Below are 12064 nucleotides of genomic sequence, written 5' to 3'. Positions count from 1 at the left end.
AGCTTGTAAATCAGCAGAGATTGTGCGATAAAGGGGAAGTGGGATGCTAGAGGAGGATTAGGAACACAACATCACCTTTAATGGTTTCAGCCTTGCCATTGGCCAAGGCCTCAGCTATGACTGCTCCATTGATCATGAGCACTGTTTCATTCATGGAGGTAGGTGTATGGGCTTGCAGTTTAAGTGACTACAAACGGGCCTCAATTGGCCCCCGGGTAGGATGGCTGCCTGCAAGCCTTCCCACCTGGGATTTGATCAGAGGGAGATGGGAGGGCGGGAGAGCACTGGGATCTCCACCTCGCGACTCACTCATCTGATCACACCTCCCGCCTCCAAACTCACCTCTGAGACATGGGGGAGGATGGTGTGGGTGGGGATGCAGGGCATTAAATTCTGCCCCATGTCTTTGAGCATTTACCGTAGTATTTTTAATGCTTGCTATTGTATAATTTATTTGATAAGTCTGGGTATTTATTTTACCTAGAAATACATTGTTTTACAGAATAAGGATTGTTTTAAATTGTCTTTTATCACTCTAGAGTTACAAACAATGTCCATTTTCTGTTTCAACCAGCTAGTTAATGAAAGATTTGACATGTGCCATTGCATAGGAAAAGCTTCTAATGTCCTATGATCTGGAGGTTTAGGTTAGAAGTTAATCACTGATGGATTTATTTGTTGTTAGTGACTCACCATTAGATACAACTGAGCCACAAAATGGCCACAGGGCCTAAAAATCAGTTGAGTTCGAATGCCTTTTTTTTCATTACCTTTGCTTCACTGATCTCACGTTTGATCCTTTTTGCACTGACACAAATATTCATCATGCTGTAGAGAAAGCTGTTCCTACATGGTTCCATGACTACCATATAAACTGCAACCATTCAAGCAGCTGAGCAAAAATCAAGTCTCAAGGCACAATCCTGGTGCTGATTACTCTACTTTCCAATGTTAAGCTTGGTACTGAGAAACATATTTTGCATGTACAAGATTTTTGGCGTTGTTCTTCCAGTATGATTGTCTGAAGTTCAGCTTTAGTTTTGGAAAAAAATTGGATGTTCTTGAGGTGAATTCTTAGCCATCCATCATGCTTCACAACAGGATCCACCCTTTGGACTGGGAGCTCAATCTTGAATCTTTTGAACCTAGAGGTCAACTCCAGAAAGCTACACTGTAATGTGTTTACTACCGTGAAGATATTGTCATGTTGTTGGCTTGTGTTCTTTGAGACATTGTGGAATTTAAAAATTTAATATTCTGGTTCATCATTAGAAACCTCCCTGTCAGATGTCTCAGCCTAAAGCTAGGGTTCAGAGAACCCTTCACTTTCTTTTCATTGTGTAACATTTGGATTGTGCATCCACACTAACATTTCTTAAAAATCTTTTAACTCCATTTCCTCACCTGGCAAGCGCATTGTCAAAACTCAATTCAGCTTTATCCATCTGGCCAAATTTAGAAATACCCAAACAAATCCAAGATGACTCAACTGAGATTTGGAACTGACTGAGTACTGAACTTTAGCATATTTTTAATACTACCGCACTGGTCACAGCCTCGTAAATATCCTCTCAACAACAAAAAAACTGTTTTTATAAAGCACTTTCATGAGAATAATAAATTGAAAGCATTTTCAGTTTACAGAATCTGACAATTATATCCCAGATGAAAAGACCGGGGGTAACCAGTTCAGGGATAATTAAATTCAGTGTTAACAGATGAAAGAGTAAAGCGTTTGGCATTCTTGTAGAAGCATGTCATACCAATATGCCAGAGGGCATTAAAAAACAGACAGCACTCAAAGGGGCAGTGAAGGCAGATATCCAACAATCACAAATAGCCAATTTAAGAACACAGTGAATTCAGATATCTTTGAAAACACAAAAAGACCACTGTTATTGAGACTGACACAATGTTCGATGCTTATATATTTTCCTGAGCAAGGATTACATTTCTTTACTAATTAGTTCTTGCTCTTTGGAGTGCAATTAATGTATCTCCTTTGTGTTTAGGCGGCTGTTACGTTGACACCATTGATCACCTCTGCTCCCCTGGGAGCTTGTCGTACGCTGGTCACTATTGATAGGAACTGGAAAGGCAAAGAAACGCATCGAACACCTTCAGGTAGGTGAATCCTTCAGATTATCTGCCCAACTATGATTGAAAAACAGAAAGAAAATAGTATTTTTATAAGTTAGTATTTGAGGGAAATGAATCAAATGTTAAAAATGACTCTGTTTATTCCTTAGTACTTCGTTTAAATGTAACAGATGTCGTAAGCACATTGACAGGAAAACATCTTCAGAGAAAATAATAACATTGAAAGCTTCCAGTCCAGGTTAGGGTTCATGTAAGAAAAATATTAGACCAGTTCAGATTCATTCCAATGAGACAGGAGAGAGGGCCAGTTTGAATTAATTTGTGATAGTTCTGCATTTTCTGATTTAATTTCCTCTGACGAAGAAGCTGATTATTTGTTATTATGTATTGCAAAGGAGGTGTAATTACTGCTATACAAATAATAAACAAATGGATTTGTCCATGCAAAATGTCCAACAATCTGTATTTGTTGAATCTGTCAGTTGACCAATTGTTCAAACCATGTGGGAACTTTGCTATTTTACAAAGTGCTGAGGGTGAGACTCTTTGGGTGGGGTGGATTTTAACCCCTAAAACAGACCAATATGGGTTGGGTGGAATTTAAAGTGTAAAAAAATCTGAATCCTGACCACAGCCCGCCTCTAACCCTCCCACTTCAAGTTTAACAGAGGCGGAACAGGCAACCAGCCCACACTCAGGAGGTCTGATAGCAATTTAAATGTTCTATTGAGGCTGTATGCCTCAAATTTATCTACCATTTCAAATTTAACTCTGGCCAGCCAAGTCTGGTAGGGAAGGATTGCTGGATCTAGGATGTAATTGTATTTCTATTTACCTGCTGGATCCGAATACCAGCCTTATCAACTCTCAGCAATTGGACAACCTCCTGACTCTTCCGCATCTCCCCCTGAATTCTCCCGCTCTCCTTCAAACCCCCGACTCTGATCCCTCCGATCTTCCTCCTTTCACCCTATGTTTGACCGCTCCCCACCAAAAGCATTTGGAGCCTTTCCCCATAATTGGATACACTCGTTGGGCTCAGACTCCTGGGATTAGGCCCACCCACTGTGACTGGGGGTCAGGGGTCGGATAAGCATTCCGCACCCCCCCTAACCCCCACCGACCACAACACTGGGATCAGATAGGAATCTGCTAGTTGTGTCACACGCAATGCTGTTGAGTTAGAACTCTACAATGTGCGGAGAAGCTCTGGCTTCCAGGTTTCCTGCATGCTACTTGCACTCCCTGCACCCAGCAGGGCACAAAGTTAAAATTCTCCTTTTAGTATTTAAACTGTTTTCTTCCTTTTGTAAAATTTCCCTACAAACTACAAACTTTGAGGGTTGCAAATTCTGGTTGGAAATATTCCTGTAGGATTCATCACATGACTTCCTGCCTACAACCTCTCCACTCCCACATTCCTGCTATTGGTTCATCAACATGGCCATTCTCACAGGGCGCCGGCTTCCCAAGCTGATCATGAAGTGAATAGACTATTCATCAGCTTCTTGGATGATACTTGACTGTCAATCAAACAGCTTTTCTCCCCACCTCTTAATATTTTTATAGCTATGAAAACAAAAATATGCAAGGAAAATTTAAAATAAAACACAATTTTATTCCCCCTATACTGGATTACTCAGGGCAGAGTCAGGGAATTAATTTGTAATTCCTGGAAACTTCATGGTAAACCTATGGGGGGGGGAGGGGGGCGCTGGCGGTTAGCAATATAAATACCATTCATGTCTAAAGGGTTTGGTGGCTGACTTATCCCAGGCATCATCCTGATTTGCTTAAGGGCTTTGTGCTAGTGTAGTCTGGAAATGATGTTCTCTTTCCTTTTCTCTCTTCCCATGTGAGGAATGTGGAGCTTGTGGCTATTTGTGAACATTCTTCCACAACTCATCATGTTAGAGCAACGCCCTGAAAAAGGGAACCTCTTTTGTTAAGTGTATATTAACGAAGAGATAATGCACAACGCCATTGTCCTGAATAATAATCTGGATACTGTAGTTAAAACTAGCATAATATCATTACTTTTTAAAGAATTTTGTAAATACAGAATAAAGTATTCTTCAAATAGTAGGTTTCCAGCACAAAGTGGTATATAGAGATGCTTCCAAAGTGTAAACCCTTGATAATTTTATACTGTTATACCCAGTGAAGGCATGCCCTAATCATCACTTTCAATATGGAAGGCGCTTATATGGAGGCTTCTGGAACTATCTTTTGTTTTTTAAAATGGATACTAACCTGGTGACTAAGATGGCTGCCAAGGGTCAGGTAACTACCAAGTTCAGCACAATTCAAGCTTCCAGAAAGTTCCTTATTGAATCACCCTGGGTGGGGGACACCCCTTGAATAGACATACCCAGACAGCACCCCTCTGTGGAATCCATACCTGCCATTGTTCACATACTCCAAACTCAGAATCAATGGACTTTTAGACTCCATGGCCTTAATTTTCAGCTCAGCGGGCAGGTGCGATCGGCGGGCCCGGGAGCGGTTGGAAACGGACCGCCGTTCGCAATCAGCCCCCGACTGCGATTTCACGCTGACTGGCCAATTAACGGCCAGCCAGCATTAAGTGTGCACTGATATGATCAGCGCTGCCTGGATTGACAGGAGGGCGAGCGCTGAAGTCAGCGCGGGCACAGCAGAGCGCGGAATGAAAGCCGCCTGAAGGCAGAGAGCTGCTTCAGGGAGCTGCAAAAAATATAAAGATTTTAAAAACCGGGAAAAATTCCCATGCATCAGAATCAGTCACCGGAACATATGGATGTTGAAAATTCTGTGCAAACATTTTTTTTTCATTAATATTGGAAACCTCATCCCACCCTTGGATGAGGTTTCTTGAAAAATGCAAAGGCCGCCTGACCGATTCACCTGCCCCCCCCCCAATTGCACGGGCAGTGAAAAATCCCAGTTAATTGCGGCGTTAATGGGCTTAATAGCCCTCTTAATTGGCGGTGGACCACTTCCGAATTTAGGGCACGCCCGCCAACTGAAATATCACGGGACGTTCACCTGACATCATTGTGCACTATTTTACGCTTGAGCGTGTCGAGTGTGTGCCCACTTGCCAGGCGAAAAATTTTGCTCTGTGTCTTCAAGTTTATAATTCAACGAAAGGGGAATTGAAGAAACCTCATTATCCACAAGTGGGTGTGAAGAGCCACCATCTATCTCCATTATATAGCAATGGCTTTTAGCTTTAAACCATCTGGGTGGACAATGGCAGTTAATCATGTGACCAAAATTATCTCTGAAGAAAGTGCTAATTGGTGGCAAATGGATCCTGTCCTTTGCAGTCAGAGGGAGCAGGATCACGCATTGCACCTTTTTTCAATTGAACAAAAGCTTGGAGGACAGCCATTCCCTGGTTCATTCCCCATGACAATGCCTTGACCAATCAGAGTCAACATTCCTGGTTTGAATTAAAAAAAGCTTGGCAGTTAACTGCTCCTTGGTGATTTCACAATGGCAGCGCCCCTACCAATCACAGCCTACTTGCCAACAAATCAGCACTCTCTTCTCAAGCAGTATGTATTGATGTTCCCTTTACAATTGGTATTCTTGTCAATTCTGTCCTGATGAGTGCAAGACAAAAAGCTTCGACAGCACGGGCAGAATTTCACCCATGCCAGGCGGGCTCAGCAGGGGCAATCGGGGAACTGACCGCTGCCCGCGATCAGGGCAGGATGGCAATTTCACGCTGGCAGGCCAATTAATGCCTGCCCAGCATGAAACGCGAGCAGCAGCGCTCAGCGCTGCCTGTGCGGGCGGGGGGGCGGAAGACGAGTGGGGCGAGCATGACCTTTGTGCATGCATGCGAGTGCGCCCTTCATGATCTCCTTGAGGCACAGAGCTGCCTCAGGGAGATGAACTGATTTCAAAAAAAAAATTGAAGATTTAAAAAATGCTATAAAACATGTCCCCTCATGTGGCTCTGTCATATGAGCAGGGACATGTTATTAATGAAAAAATAAAGTTTTAATTTAATTTTTATTTGCTTTTGGAAACCTCACCCGCCTGTGGATGAGGTTTCCAAAAAAGTGCAAAGGCTGCTTGGCTTTTTCGCCTGCCCGACAACCATAAAGCTGGATGGGCATCGAAAAATTTCTTTTAATTAACTTCTTAATGGCCTTTTAATTGTAGGTGGGTGCGTTGTCCACTCCAACGCTTGCCTGCCGACCAAAATATCTTGCGAGTGCACGATTACATCGGGATACTCACCTGACGTCGTCATGCGTCATTTTATTGCGTCATGGTTGGGTTGGACGCGCGCCCGCCCGCTGAGCTAAAGAATTTACCCATGTCTCTTTTTTCGGCAATACTCAAGTTCTGTAATCCAAATTATGGGAAACAAGTTATCACACAATAGAAGTGCACTATTCAGACTAAAACCAGGTATTTCAATAATTAGATATGAAATTAAGATTATAACAGGCATTTAAACTACTGACAGCTGCTTTGTATAAATTAAACTGATCTGTAATTTAGACACATGCAAAGGCAGAAATGCGCATGAGTTTTTTTTTAATAGTAACTTTAGAAAAAGTAATTCAGAAAATGAAACTTGATTAACTTAAATATTAACCAGTAAAAATAAGACAGGTACTGTTGTCTTCTTATTTGGTTAATTTTTAAGTTAATCAAGTTCCAATTTCTGAATTACTTTCTCAAAGATTGGATGCAAAGCCACTTGAAATGCACCAATCAGGATGTGTAAAGAAAGAAAAGACCTGCATTTATATAGTGCCTTTCATGGCCTCAGGATGTGTTTCTTGAAATGGAGTCACTGTTGGAATTCAGGAAATGTTGTAATGTAAGCGTTGTTACAGATGCTCAACTTGCTCTGATTCAACTTCACATCTGCTGTAGCACAATCGTAACAAGCGTAAAGGTTCCCAGGTGACCTATTAGTCTGAGGGTGAAATTTATCTTCAATGCACCAAATGGATGATAGGGAATTGGTTACCTGTTTTACATTCCACACAATTTTCTTTTCCAAGGCAGAATTTTTCAGTTGGCGAGCGGGCTTGGTGGAAGCGGTCGCAGAGCTGATCGCCACTTGTGATCGACTCCATGTCGCCATTTTATGCAGGCAGGCCAATTAAGGCCCGCCCAGCATAAGACACAACTGGTAGGGCTCAAAGTTACCTGTGCAGGCAGGGGAAGGAGGGGGTGTCGGGGCCAGCGATCTCTCGTGCATGTCCGCGAAAGAGCACTTCAATCTCCCTGAGACATAGAGCTGCCTCAGGGAGATGGAAGGGCTTTGGAAATTATTAAATAAAAGGTTTATAAATTTATTTAAACATGTCCCCTCATGTGACATGTTTTTATTTATATGAATTTTTATTTGTTTATTTAATAGAAGCTTTAGGAAACCTCATCCTGTTCATAGATGAGGTTTCCTAAAAAACGTGAAGGCCGCTTGGCCTTTTCGCCTGTCTGTCAACCTTAAGGTTGGATGGGCAGCGATTACAATAACCTTAATTAGATCCTTAATGGCCTTAATAGGCTGTTTACATATCGGCTGGCATGCAGCCGACTCTGGCGCGTGCCCGCCAAATGAAACCGCAGCTCAGCGCGATGACGTCGGGACGCATGGTGTCATCGCATGCCATCGGGACGCATGATGTCATCGCATGCCATCGGGACGCATGATGTCATCGCATGCCATTGGGACGCATGATGTCATCGCATGCCATCGGGATGCATGATGTCATCGCATGCCATCGGGATGCATGATGTCATCGCATGCCACTTTACGCGTCGGTGTGTCGGGCCCATCCCCGCAAGCCGACTGAAAAATCCTGCCCCATTACTTTGTTGGAGAAAATTGTGTGGCATGTAAAATGGGGCTGTCAACTCCCCTCTTGTCCATTTTGTACGAAGACTGGGCTGGACTTTACACTCCCCCCTGCCCAGTTTGACGGCAGGGTGCTTGTAAAATCCAGTGTGTGCCTTCCCGCCCATCCCTGACCTGTATGTAATTTTAAAGGGGATGGTGGAGGTGTCAGGCAGCTCACCCACCCTTGGGCCTTATTGAGGTTCATAAGAGGCCAATAAATGGCCACATAAGGGCTTCATTCTGCTCCCATTATTATTTTACCTGTGGGAGGGGGAGGCCAACACCATGTGGGAATGAGGCTGGCAGCTTTAGCTGCATAGGCTGGGGTCAGGCAAGGGGGTGGGGGGAGGGAACCTCCTCTGCGAGTCCTCTGTGACCATCGGAGGCATCCCTCTCCCTTAGATGACACTTCCAACTTTACCCTGCCCACCTCCCTTGCCTTTCAAACCCCCCCTCCCCCTAAACCTTGATGTCCAGCTGCAGCAACAACCTCCACTGCCTGTAGTCCCAACAGTGACCTCCACTTCCACCTGGCAATTATGGGGCCACAGAGTTGCCGGCCATATGATTGGCCGGTAGCTCTCTGAGGCGGGACTTCCTGTCCCTGAGGGGGCGAAGATCCAGCCTCCAGCCTATTAATGACCAGTTGACTGTTAAATGAGAGCAGAGCAGCTGTTCTTCCCTTGGGTGGGCTCTCTAATGACTGTTTAGTCGAGGGTGAGGTGGGGACCAGGGGAAAATCTAACTGATTGTTTTGTTATTTCAAGGCCCTGTATTCCAGTGCATGGTGTGCCCAAGGTGAATATACCTCCCAGTATTCCGAAAGATTTTAAAATTACCTGAGGCAATTGTACATTTCCTCTATGTAAACCATTGAGATTTAACTAGCATTCTAGTTAACATGGAGCTGGTGGTATAACTCGGGTCTGCTGGCACCATATTACATACAAAGGTACTGGCTTCAGATTAATAGTGCGATGTGATAAAGCCTCAACTGAAGGTAAATTAAGGAATTCACACAGATATTTTTATTTTCATGTTGTATCATTGTTCCATTCTGTATTCAGTTAATTATACTTTATTAACCTTTATATTTATAAACTCAAAATGCTGGCCTCCACTTATAATTTTCTTTTTTCATTTTTTCTTTCAAAAGTGACATTGATGATAAAAACCAAAAATGCTGCAGATGCTCAGCAAGGCAGGCAGTGCCTATGGAGAGAGAAAGTGGCCAGATTGATGACCTTGCATCAGAACTGGGAGAAGTTAGAAATGTAATGAGATGTAAGCAAGTGAAAGAGGGCAGGGTTGGTTAAAGATGAAAACAGAAGGTCTGCCATAGAGTGGAAAACAAGAGAGATTAAATGTGGAAAGAGTTGGTGGTGCAAGGCTAAATGGAATGGAACAATAAAGAAATAAAAGATGTGTCTAGAGGAAGTGTGAATGGCAGAATCTTGAATGGCTGCCGTCCAAAAGCAAGGAAAGAGGATAAAAATGAGAGAAAAATCAAATCCTGGAAAGAAAAAGGAAACAAAACTGGGGCAGAGTTCACAGTTGGGAATTGTTGAACTCGGTGTTGAGTCTGAAAGTCTGTGAAGTGCCTAATCAAAGAATGAGGTGCTGTTCCTCGAGATTGCTTTGAGCTTCATTGGAACACTGCAGGAGCTGAGGATAGGGAGGTCAGAGTGGGAGGAAGGTGGAGAATTAAAATGGCAGGTGATTGGAAGCTCTGGGTCACACTCGTGAATTGGATAAAGGTGTTTGCAAAGCAGTCACCTAATCTACACTTGCAGTGAAATGTCTTTTCTGTCTGTGTCAATCTGGGTGAAAAGCAAATTTCTAACCCACTGCGCCAATGCACCCACCCCCCAAGACTTTTAATTCTATTGAAGAGTTCTGACTATTTTAATTTGTATCTGGTTCTAATGAAACTCTAATCTGTTTCTGCTGAAATAAACAACATGTACCTGATAAATGGATAAGGAGTAGCCAAATTCTTTGGGTATTACAAGGCTCCATATCCCAATGCATGGAATGATTATTATAAGTAAGGCACAGCGAGTGAAGAACTCCTGCTGTACTTGCTTCAGGCAGTTACATTTTTTTACTACATAATCCGATCACTTGTTTTTAATCACTGATCCCCTGATGAATTATATTGTAGCAGGTGTGCTCTTAATTGAAGTTGATCAGAAAATTGATTGATTAATAGTTCATTAACCATTGTATCTACACCAATACCTTGCACAGTTTACATTGGTAACTTGGATTTGACACAATATATTTATGTTCTTGTGTTTTGAGTGTCACAGGCAAGGCCAGAATTTGATGCGCATCCCTAGTTTCCCTTGAGGAGGTGGTGGTAATCAGCTTCCTTGAACCGCTGCAGCCCATGTGATGTAGGTACACGCACAGCGCTGTTAGGAAATGAATTCCAGGATTTTGACCCAGCGACATTGAAGGGACAGTGACATATTTACAAGTCAGGATGGTGTGTGACTTGGAGGGGAATTTGGATGTGGTGGTGTTCCCATGCACCTGCAGTCCTTGTCCTTCTAGGTGATAGAGGCTGCGAGTTTGGAAGGTGCTGTCAAAGGAGCCTCGGTAAGTTTCTGCATGCATCTTGTAGATGATATAACCTGCTGCCAGTGGTGGAGGGAGTGAATGATTAAGGTGGTGGATGGGGTGTTGACCAAGCGGGCTGCTTTGTCCTGGATGGTGTTGACCTTCTTGAATGTTGTTGGAGCTGCACTCATCCAGGCACGTGGATGATGTGTGTTAACAATGATATAAAGGCACTAGTCATTCATAAAGGATTGTGCTAACACGCTGTGTGTTCATTTATTAATTCTAGGCACATGTGAACAGATATTCATGGATAGAAAGCTTGAGGACATCAGAGCTGTGTGTCTGTGCTCTGCTCCAGGCCGAAGTGAAACTGAGGCTGGATCACATGACGCACTTCCCTTAAAGTGATGTCATACTGCTATCCCTTAAAGGCATATTACAAAATTCCTGACTAATTGCAATATTCCTTCCTCAACTGACATCACAAAATACGGGTAAAATGAGCAGTAATGGTTGATACTAGATTAGTAATCTAGAGGTTGTTAGTTCAAGCTCCCTGGCAAGTTTTCAAATTCGAGGATGGGAACGTGGTAGTGGGCTAGTGTACCTGAAGTTCCAGTCACCCCACTTTGCATGTGTTCATTTTTAATTCTCTCTGAAATTACTTAGCAAGCCACTCAGTTATACAAATAGCTAGTACTCAAGGGGAAGACTCACTGCCAAGTTTTCAGGCAATAACTTCATCCATATCCGCAGAACAAACATAAAAAATATGTAACAAATTTGGCTGCGCACAAATGTAGTTGTTGCACTTTCCCATCTACATAACAACACTTTCACCATCACTGTTAGTTACTATCCAAGGTAACTAATTGGCTCTGTGGTGTTTTGGATTACACTTCAAAAGTATTTTATTGGCTGTGCATCGCAGTGCATCACTTTGGGACATCCTGAGATCATGAATAGTGCTAAATAAATAAGAGCTGCCTTTCCAGGGACATCCTGAGAGGGTGTGATAAGACATTACATAAAAGAAGTAGGAAATGAGCAGCTGTTGCTAAATAAAATATCACCACATTGTTATTAACACTCCGTAACTTCTGGGCTCCAGGGCAGTCTATCTGGGAGGGGGTACCCCAAAGATGCACTGGGAAACCCGGAGGTTCCCAGGTAAGGATTGCATGGCAATTACCCAGGAAGTTCAAACTTCCTCTGGGCAATTTCCCTGCCCCGTGAAGCATCTGAAAATGCAATTTGAATTGCAAACTTTGGATAGTTCCGACTGTCTTACAATAATAGTTACCCAGATAAAGTTAGAAGAATTAAAACCACTTCTACCTTCTGGGTGACTATAGCACTGACCCACCCTGAACCCCCACAGGACTTCCCCTACCCTTCACCGACTGCCTACGGGACACCCCACATGCCCCATTACCCCCACCTCCGACTGCCCATGGGACTACCTCCACTCCCCCATTTCCTCCAACGACTACCCCCCAACCTCCTAAGGGACTCCCCCTATTCCCCACTACCACCCCC

At 43.4% G+C, this 12064-nt stretch overlaps 1 protein-coding gene across 1 annotated transcript in view; it reads left to right on the top strand.

The window, feature by feature from the left end:
- Positions 1-12064, top strand: part of LOC144683570 (tetraspanin-18B-like) — a 136129-nt gene that overhangs the window by 40713 nt on the left and 83352 nt on the right. The window contains exon 2 of the mRNA XM_078546716.1: positions 2013-2124. The gene's annotated coding sequence lies outside the window, so the exon portion shown is untranslated. The remainder of the gene's footprint in view (positions 1-2012; positions 2125-12064) is intronic.

The sequence above is a fragment of the Cetorhinus maximus genome, chromosome 8 (assembly GCF_964194155.1).
Source record: "Cetorhinus maximus chromosome 8, sCetMax3.hap1.1, whole genome shotgun sequence".
Classification (NCBI taxonomy): Eukaryota; Metazoa; Chordata; class Chondrichthyes; order Lamniformes; family Cetorhinidae; genus Cetorhinus; species Cetorhinus maximus.
This window is presented reverse-complemented; position numbering and strand designations above follow the sequence as displayed.